The following is a 9191-nucleotide window of genomic DNA, read 5'->3' on the forward strand; positions in this document are numbered from 1 at the left end:
ATACTAAGAAAAGTTGTCTTTTCAAAATAGCCGTAGAAAAGCTAAACCCATTTAATTTAGCTTCTGCTTTTGTGAAGTAGGTTTTAAGAGCATCTCCAAGAGACTCTCTATTTAACTTTTTATTTATCTTTCTATAAAGATTAAACTCTATATGTATCATATTATTCCAACAGACTCTGTAACACGCAACTTAGTTTGGCTAGCTGAAGTGTCTAGCCAAATTTGGTAGCAACGGGGGCAATTTGGAGAGCTGGATGGATTGGCTAGTTAGATGGCTAGTCTATTGAAAAATTATTTTGCTATTAAATATCTAAATTTTAACTTGACGAGTCATTTGACTAGTCTCTCAGAGATGCTCTAAAAGTAGAACCAAATACACCCTCATTTTTCCAGCTGCTCATCCACGCGGATCGATCGATCGGGTCTGGCCACCAACTACGGGCGCGTTTGGTTTGTGCGTTTGGTTTGCTAGGGATAGTAGAAACTGCAGCTACACGTTACCCAAGAAAATCACGTACTACTTTGATTCTCGGATTTTAGTTCTCCAAGCACATAATCTTTCATTATCAGATTCTCAATATTTGGGAGTGAACCAAACACGCACCGACTATGGGCGCCTTGATCGTTAGCAAGGCCAGGCTTCTCTTACGCTTGCCGGTTGCCGCTATAAAAACGATCGTGCTCCTGCTGCTTTTGGGTGGTTCTAAAGAAACCGAGCACATGAAGAGGACGCGAACAGGATAGCCTATGGGCTTAGCCAGTTATTAGCCTGTTTGCACCGCTTACTAGAGTGGTCACTAGTCAGCAAGCTACGTATACTATACTCCACTCCACACCCATACACATCATGTCAGTCTCCGTCGTGAGGAGCGCAATAATTTGCAGTCCTCTTTTGCACGGCGTAGCTCAAAAAAAGAAAAGAGATCGACACACGGACTAATAATATTTATCGGTAATTAACTTCTCACACATTTATAAACCTAAACGGACGTCACTTAATCTACTCGAAGCGATTATATTATTATAGAAAAGGTCGTTGTCTATGCATCCCTCAACGTTGCCATCACACAACAATGCTACCACTGACCTCGTCGTAGCTGCGCTCCAGTGAACAGACCTATAAAACTTATCATACAGACTCACAAATCATTATAGCAAATTTTGATTACTATAGAAAAAATAGAGTAAAACGACTACTTGCACTAGCACTGATTTTACCATATGCATGCATCTAAGCAATTCTACTAGCTTGGTCCTTAGTCTATGTTGATCAACAATTAGCTACTAACTAGTAAGGTAAAAAATATAACCAACAAGAGTTGCCAACCAAATTCAATTAACACTAGTTACAATCTACACAAGGTTACTTGAGCAAATATCATATATAAAGTAAATGACTGTAATTACAAAAGCAAACCATAGGGAGCAAGTGATGGCACAAAATATTTTCTTATGGTCCGGTTGCTTAATTGCTAACAACTTACGTACTTATTGTGGCAAGCCCAAGTTAAGTGAGTTAAACTTTAATTGGCATCTCATGCTAAGCCCACGATTAGGGTGCGGTAAGAACCACACTAGTTCAATGTACGTTGGTCAGTTGGTGCCTAAATTAGATGCTAATGCAGTAAGTGTTGCCATTTCATTGGATTGTGAAATATGAAAATGATATCGTTCTACTATCTTGACAGATATACTAAGTTTATAGAAACAAGAAACTTTGTGTTTGTAGCCGATGGGGTGGTTTGGAGATGTGGAGGCGAGCGATGTTACCCCCAAGGCCTACCACACTCTAGTTGGGGCATGAGACAAAGCAAATGCCTACAACACGCATCCCCACTATTGCATGTTCCCCTCCTAGAGACAATAGTCGGGGTAGAGTGTTTTTGATTCCAATGTCACCTATGGCATGGCTAACAACCGGAGTTGCTAGGGAACATGTTAGAGGTAATTGATCTGGCCTAGCATGCTAATGAGAGGTCTGGTGAGATTTCTATCCTAATGATCCATACTTCAACTTTATGCCCGCCCTTAGGAAATCGTGGATCTCTAGCTTGGTTAGTATCTAGTTGTTCTAGATGCTGCCTTGTAAATCTCTAGATCCTCTCCTACCACGTTGCTGTGCTCCCCCTTTTATAGACCAAGGGAGAAGAGAAGATTACATACCTTGGATGGACCATGGGCCCTGGTTAGCTATGTCCAAAAACCTTTAATATTATTCTAGTAGTGCAGTCATATGCAGTGCCAAGCCTTTGGTCATGGCATAACATCAAGGATGTATATGTATAATGTTAGACTAACTATTACATGCAATGTATGTCTAGTCATATAAATGGACACTAGAGTGCATGCCATTGGGTACAGTGTGGTTGATGATCAAAGTAGCAATCTATAACTTATAGTACTTCAAGGTACACTCGCATGCCCACACGTGGCTACAGGGTCGATGTATGTATCAAATATCGATCTCAAGTATGCCTAGTGTCTAAGTCATGGGAATAGTGTACATGTCGGTGTTTCGAACCTCACTCCGATAATTAAATTTTATTGTGCGTGTTCCGGGCTCTAGAAGATGCACAGAGTGGGCGCAAAATTTATAATGGTTCGGGCAGAACATTCCTACATCCAGTCATCAGTGGCTTGCGATACCGACACCATCGATAATTAAAGGTCGTAGTAGGGGTTACAAGCAGGAGAGAGAGGGAGGAGAGGCTCCTAAGTCTCTAATTCGTGGTGGAGGTGGTTACAAGATGCAGGCCTAGCTAAGTCTTGTCTTGGTGGTAGGGCTCCAGTCTCCAGGTCCTCCTGTTCGTCGGTCTTCTGGGCGTCGTCTCATCTTGGGTCCCTCCTTGCGTCTGGGGGACGACCTCCTTCTTTTATAGGCTAAGGAAGGGGTCAAGTAGCGGTGGCTTCCTTAGGAACACAACATGAATCCAAGTAATTCTTGTCGATCGAGAACCGACGTGAATTAACCCTATACCGACGGGAATTGCTAATTCCCGTTCGTTTATCCCTAATTCCGGTCGGTTCTCGACCGACAGGAGTCACAGGTCGGGGATTAACTAATTCCCGATATCCATCTATTTCCTGCCGGCCACATGCTAGCCCATGGGAATTAGCAGGATAATTCCTGTAAGGAGTTTAACTCCCATCGGCTACTCGCTGGCCCATGGGAATTATAGACTTAATTCCCATCGGCCTACTATCTGGCTCACGGGAATTATCGGCTTAATTCTTGCCGGCCTACAATCTGACCCAGGGGAATTATCGGCTTATTTCTCGTGCACATCGGACTGTCCTATGGTTTTTAGCCAGTGAGCCTCGATGTTTTAGCCAGTGAGACATGTCCGGTCACCGGTGCACACCATACTGTCCTGTAGTGCCCAGTGCAGCCCAACTTCTCCTGTCTTGAGCCAAACTTCTTGCCTTTTTTTAGCTCGTCTTGAGAAGTTCCCTAGCACTTAGATAAACATTGTTAGGACCTAAAATAATTGACTAAGTGATAAAATATACATTTATCACTTTGATTCATAGAGGTTTGCAATATGCCCATTTTTTCAAGACCAAACGTGCTTTTCTTATTTTCCTCAATATTTCGGACTTGATTACTTGAATTTGCTTTCTAAACATATAAGCTCATGCTAATATGAAGAGTGTTAGTTCATAGTGGTGTGTTGAGTATTTAATCACCAAAACACTTTGAAATGGCCCAAAGGCACATTTCCCTTTCAATTACCAAGGGAGAGGACCGTGAGTTGCTCGTGGAGATCTATGGAGGCGAGTGCGAAAGTCTGTCTTCATCCCACACGCTGGTCGATAAGGCCATTCGACATGACTTCTACTGGCCAACCGCCCTAAAAGATGCAACTTAGCTGGTAAAGTCATGCAGAGCATGATGGTTACATGCAAATCAAATACACACATTGGGTTAGGCTCTACAAATGAGACCACCATCTTGGTTGTTCGTTGTATAGAGGTGGATATCTTGGGACCGTTCCCCATGGACGTCGGTGAGTAACGGCACCTCTACGTCGCCATCGACAAATTCACAAAGTGGGCGGAAGCTACCCAAGTGGTAAACATCACCCAAGGATCAACTGTTGCCTTCCTCAAGTCGATTGTCTACGGATTTGATGTCTTGAATTGTATCATCGTTGATAACAGGACCCAGTGCAAAAGCTGGCTCTTCCGAGGATATTGTGAAGACATCGGCATACAACTTCGCTTTGCATATGTGGCACATCACATAAGCAATGGTCAAGTTTAGGCTATCTCCATCCATTCCTCCTCCAAAATTCCCTTATTCGTACTTTCTATTCATATTTAAATACCTTCCCCTCAATCATTCTTCCTCCTATTTCTTCTCCTCTGCAACTATTCCGCCTATTCAGCTCCCATTTACTCTTTAACTGAGTTACTTGCCTTTTATATATCAATTTTTGGAGTTTTAAAAAAATACTACCATATTTGTAGTATCGTATTACAAATTATTATGTGCTAACTATACCGAAAATGAGTTAATTTTACACTAAATACAATCAATTAGTGGAGAGGGGGAGATTAGAGCTCCCATTATCAGGGGGATTTGGTTTCTCACCCCGCTAGGGGGCCAGGGGCGTTGGAGGCGAGTGGGAGCCGCCGGGGCACCCATGGTCGACAGGGGAGGGGGTCGGGGCTCCGTTGGAGTCCACCTTAGAAGGTCTAATTTAGTCGTATTGTTGGGCAATTTAGAGACTAAAAATGAGTAAATTTTAGTCACTAAAGTATACGACGTGAGAACCAAACACATCTTGGTTGTTTACTTGTGTACCAATCTATACTCCTTAATGTTTGCAATTGGTTTCCCTCAGATATTTTTTTTGTCCTCCCGTTTTGTAATTGTGGCTGAGCATGGTGGTACAGTAGTAATCTTCGTCTGTACCGCGTGCTGAGTTGCGCCAAAGCGACAGCGTTAAACACAGCTGGCGTCTATGCGTTCCTCACGTTTTTAAAAAGGGGGTCCTGTTCGTGTCTGACCAAGCTACATCGCAGGTTCAACGCACCGCTCGAGAGCAAGCACGCAGCGAGTGAATGTCTATCGCAGGCATCTCTGAGCACTCACTCGTAGTAGGACAGGACAGTATAAAAATAACGGTTGTCAGAGCCGCCTGTTACTCGTACGGCTGTCCTTGCGGTGGCCAAGACTACCAAAAAAAAAGAAATCCGTCCCCGCCCGTCCGCGGATTTCGACGCGCTGTGCTGCTCTGCTCGTCAGCTCTGCGCGGACAGGACAGCCGCACGGGCGTGGATTTCCGCGCGCCCCGCCCGCCCGTGTGTCGGCACCCGCGCCCAATCCGGGCCGCCCATCCGTCCGCCGGGCGCCACAGGGACCACGGCCAGTCAAACCGGTCAATCCCCGCTTGCGTCCCCCCGTGCCCCGGCGACGGAGGTGGGGAAGACGAGAAGGAAACCGGATTGGCGGAAGCCTCGCGTAGTCGCGTGCCGCTTTTCTTCTCCGTTCTCGCTCGCTCGAGTCGAGAACGGACCGATGGATGGGGTCGCTACTGGCCCTCCGCCCTCGGGCGCAAATATTCCTGCGGGGCCCACCCACCGAACCCAAGCAGGACAGCCATCCGACGTCGTTCGGCCCGGGCCTCGCCGACCGATGCATGCCATGACTGCAACTGCAACGTACCTCTCTCTCATCCGCAGCCGTCGGGGGGCAAGGGCAACGTGTCGACAGGAGATCGCGCGCTGGGGCGTGCGGGACGGGAGCGAGCCCCTGGCGTGTGGGGGCTACCGGGCAGGGATGGGCCCCAGGGCGCCTATGAGTGGGGCTGGGTTTGTCCCCGGTCAACCGGGCAGCACGCGGGGGCGGGGCTCGTGGGGTGCGGTGCCGGTGCCGGTGCGGAGGAGATCAGGAGAGGGCTGGGGCGCACGTGCGGGACAGCTGGCGCGGGTGCTTCCAGTTTTGACCGCATCGTGCTCGGCGTGTGGGGGGCCTGGAGCCTGGAGGGTCGCCCGCAGTACGGCAGTAGTAGTAGTAATGACACGCGCGTTCCGTACTACTAACATTAACGGAGAGCCTCAGCTGACCTGCTCCATCCCTGTCTTTCTCGGTCCTCATCATCTAGGCCATCGACGATTCAGTCTCGGCAACTTGTACCTACTACTATCCTCATCGATCGAATTCGTCTTTTCCTAATCCTGATCAAAGAGTTCATCAGCGCGCGATTCCTCGTCTCATCCGTCGACATCGCTCGTCGGGTTGTCTCTCTCTATCTCCGGCCGCCCTTGGGCTCCTCCTAAAGCTTCCGGTCATGGACGGTGGCAAAAACTGAAACGCTGTCGCTGGCATCGGCAGTCATTTTGACCACCGCCTCAGCCTTCATTTCAGACACGGCGAGCGTACTCATCCTTTCGTTGCCAAAAAAATATTTAACAGGTGTCTTCTTTCAAAAAAAAGTACAACATCATTATATTTAATAAAAGGAAAAAAATGTTCAAATTACTTCCCTCGCCTGTAGGTAATGACCATATAATCTCCTAAAATATTTTCCTCCACTTAACCCCTTCCTCTATTCGAGTTAGTTCAATCTACCTCTTACCAGAATCTGTCTTTTCTATGTATAAACTGATTTTTTTAGTTCAAATTTAATTGGTTAGTACATAATGTCATAACTTAGGCTAAAAATATATTATGACTGTCCTAGTGGCAATGAAGAAATGACTATTTTTTTAGTGGCGAAGAAGAGGAACGAGTGTAGCTGGCTTGATGTGTCCGTCCGTGCATGTAACCATGTATGCCGACCACGGCTGCGTACCCCATGCACCAGTCGTGCGCCACATGTTTAGCCGTGCCAGGCAGTAGCATCGGCAGACTACGTACGTACGTACTGGTGCAGGTGACGGAGCAATCCAATCCCAAGCTGCATCGTGGACTGGTAGTGGTGGTGGCGAGACTGCTCTGCTCAGCGTCAGCTGGACCTGGACCTGGAGGCTGGAGCTTTCACGTCACATGCATGCATGGCACTGGCGCAACGCATGCATGGATATATGCATGGCCCGGAAAACGTTGGGCCTTCCGCTGATGCAGATAAAATAACCTCTGGGGATTACTCCATAGTACTCCCCCTCCCCCTCTGCCAGTCCGGTCCACGTCCACTCTACTGTACCTGTACTGCTATACTGGGAGATTTTAAAGGCGCCTGGGCCTGGCAAGGCTGGCGTGGGATAAATGGACCGGCGGGGCTTTCTGGATGAGCGAGAAAATGGTTTTCTGACCCATACTACTACTACTACTACAGTCGTAGCGGCCTGTGAACCTTGACTGCGGTGCATGCAGATGCAGTGCTGCTAGCTCATTGCACACAAAACGCTCAGGGCCGCGCTGTGGCTCTCACATCATCACGGTCACGACGACGACACCAAGTTGGCTATCAGATCGCCGATCACGTCAGGCCGCTGTACCGCACGCGTACGTCTGCGCGATCAGGAACCACCAGCGCCCTGCCCCCTGCGCGCTCCAGGTCGTCCAGGCGACCCGGGTGGGGCCGGGAGCGAGGCAGCGGAGACCCGCGACGTGGTGGACCGAGGCGCGGCGAGGAGCATCGCCTCGCCCGCCCCTCGCGCGCCCGGAAAAAAAAAGCCGCGGGCACGGCTGAGTTGAACAGGCAGCGCCGCGGGCGTGCCGGCCGCCTCCTCCGTTTTGGGCCGGCAGAGGCGTCGCCTGTCACTTGGCCGGCCGTCGTCGCGGAAAGAACGGAAGAAAGAAAGCGCCCCCGGTCCCGGCCCCGGCCCCGCCTTTCACCAGTCTTTGACGGTCGTCGCCTCGCCTGCGCCCGCCGCGCCCGCGCGCGGTACTTTGCCTGCCGGGCTCTGAACCGCATGCTTGGTGTGGTGGCCCCCCTGACCCTCCGCGTCCTGTTCGATGCGCTGCCGCTGCCGCTGCTGCCTGCTGCCTTTCAGGTGGTTCTGAGCGCTGCTCCGGGGTCTCATCGTGTCTCTCTCGTCGTTCTGATCGCTGATCGGGGCTGCTGCGTTCACGAGCTAGCTAGCTACCACCGCATGCATGTTCAACTAAAACATAACAACTGTTGTCCAAGAGCTCGTCCTTAGAAGCCCCTTATTAGTTCTACCAAGTGGATTCATTTGGCTAAGCTAGGTCTCTCATGTGAGATATGAATGTGAGCATGCATGCATGTCTCTTGTTCTATTTCTTGCTATTCTGAATTATGCTGTATTTGTTCTGGATTGTGGGATGAGGTCCCATTCAAATAATGCAATAACCTTTTGGACCGCCTAAGGTAGTGTCTATGCTCCTGTATAACTCTACAAAATAACTTAGAGTTTGTTCGGTTATTTTCAATCCATATGGATTAGAGGGAATTGATATGGATTGAGAGAGATTTTGACTTACTAGAGATTGAAACGTCCTCAATCCCCCTCAATCCATATATGGATTATGGTAAAACCGAACAAGCTCTTAGAGAGATCATGTTCCAAACATGTCTTTAGTCTTATCTTTTGTTACATCACACGGGCAAACCTGCATTAGCTTGGTCTATTTTTCGATGCCGTAGCAACGAATGAGTACAGATATTTCTAAGGACCACTCGAACTCGACTATCATAAGTATGCTTCCTCCACGCTGTTTCACAATCGGGAGGTTTTAATGACGAGACGTGCAGTGCAACCTCTCTGCGCCATATAGCCCATAGTGTAATACACTCGCGGCCTTTTCCCGGTGCTGGGCCCGGCGGCAGTCTCAGGTCATCGTCAATGCGTCAGATTGGGCTGTCTACTGCGAACCGCAGTGCAATCAAGAGCCCTGTGGCTCTCTGTCCACTCCACGCGGACGAGCCGGTCCGGCCCCTGCAGCCCGCAGGTGTGGCGCTGTTCGATGCTTTCAGTTTCAGGTGCTTGCTTCTGATCTGCGGTCTCCTCTCCTCTGGTGATCTCGACCCGTCCTCTCCTCGATTGGTGCTCGGTCGCAGTAGGTTACAAGGACCCGTCTCTGATCGACCGGGACAGCAACAAGGTGAGGTGCTCACGAGCGCGGTACTCCATCAGTCCATATAGCTAGACCAAATCGATTCAAACATATACTAATAATAAGAATTACTCCCTCCGTAGCCCATTTCAAATTGTAAGATATTTTCGATTTTCTATGTGTATTACTTTTACTATTTACTTAGATACATATTATATTTATG

Source organism: Zea mays, chromosome 5, assembly GCF_902167145.1.
Source record: "Zea mays cultivar B73 chromosome 5, Zm-B73-REFERENCE-NAM-5.0, whole genome shotgun sequence".
Classification (NCBI taxonomy): Eukaryota; Viridiplantae; Streptophyta; class Magnoliopsida; order Poales; family Poaceae; genus Zea; species Zea mays.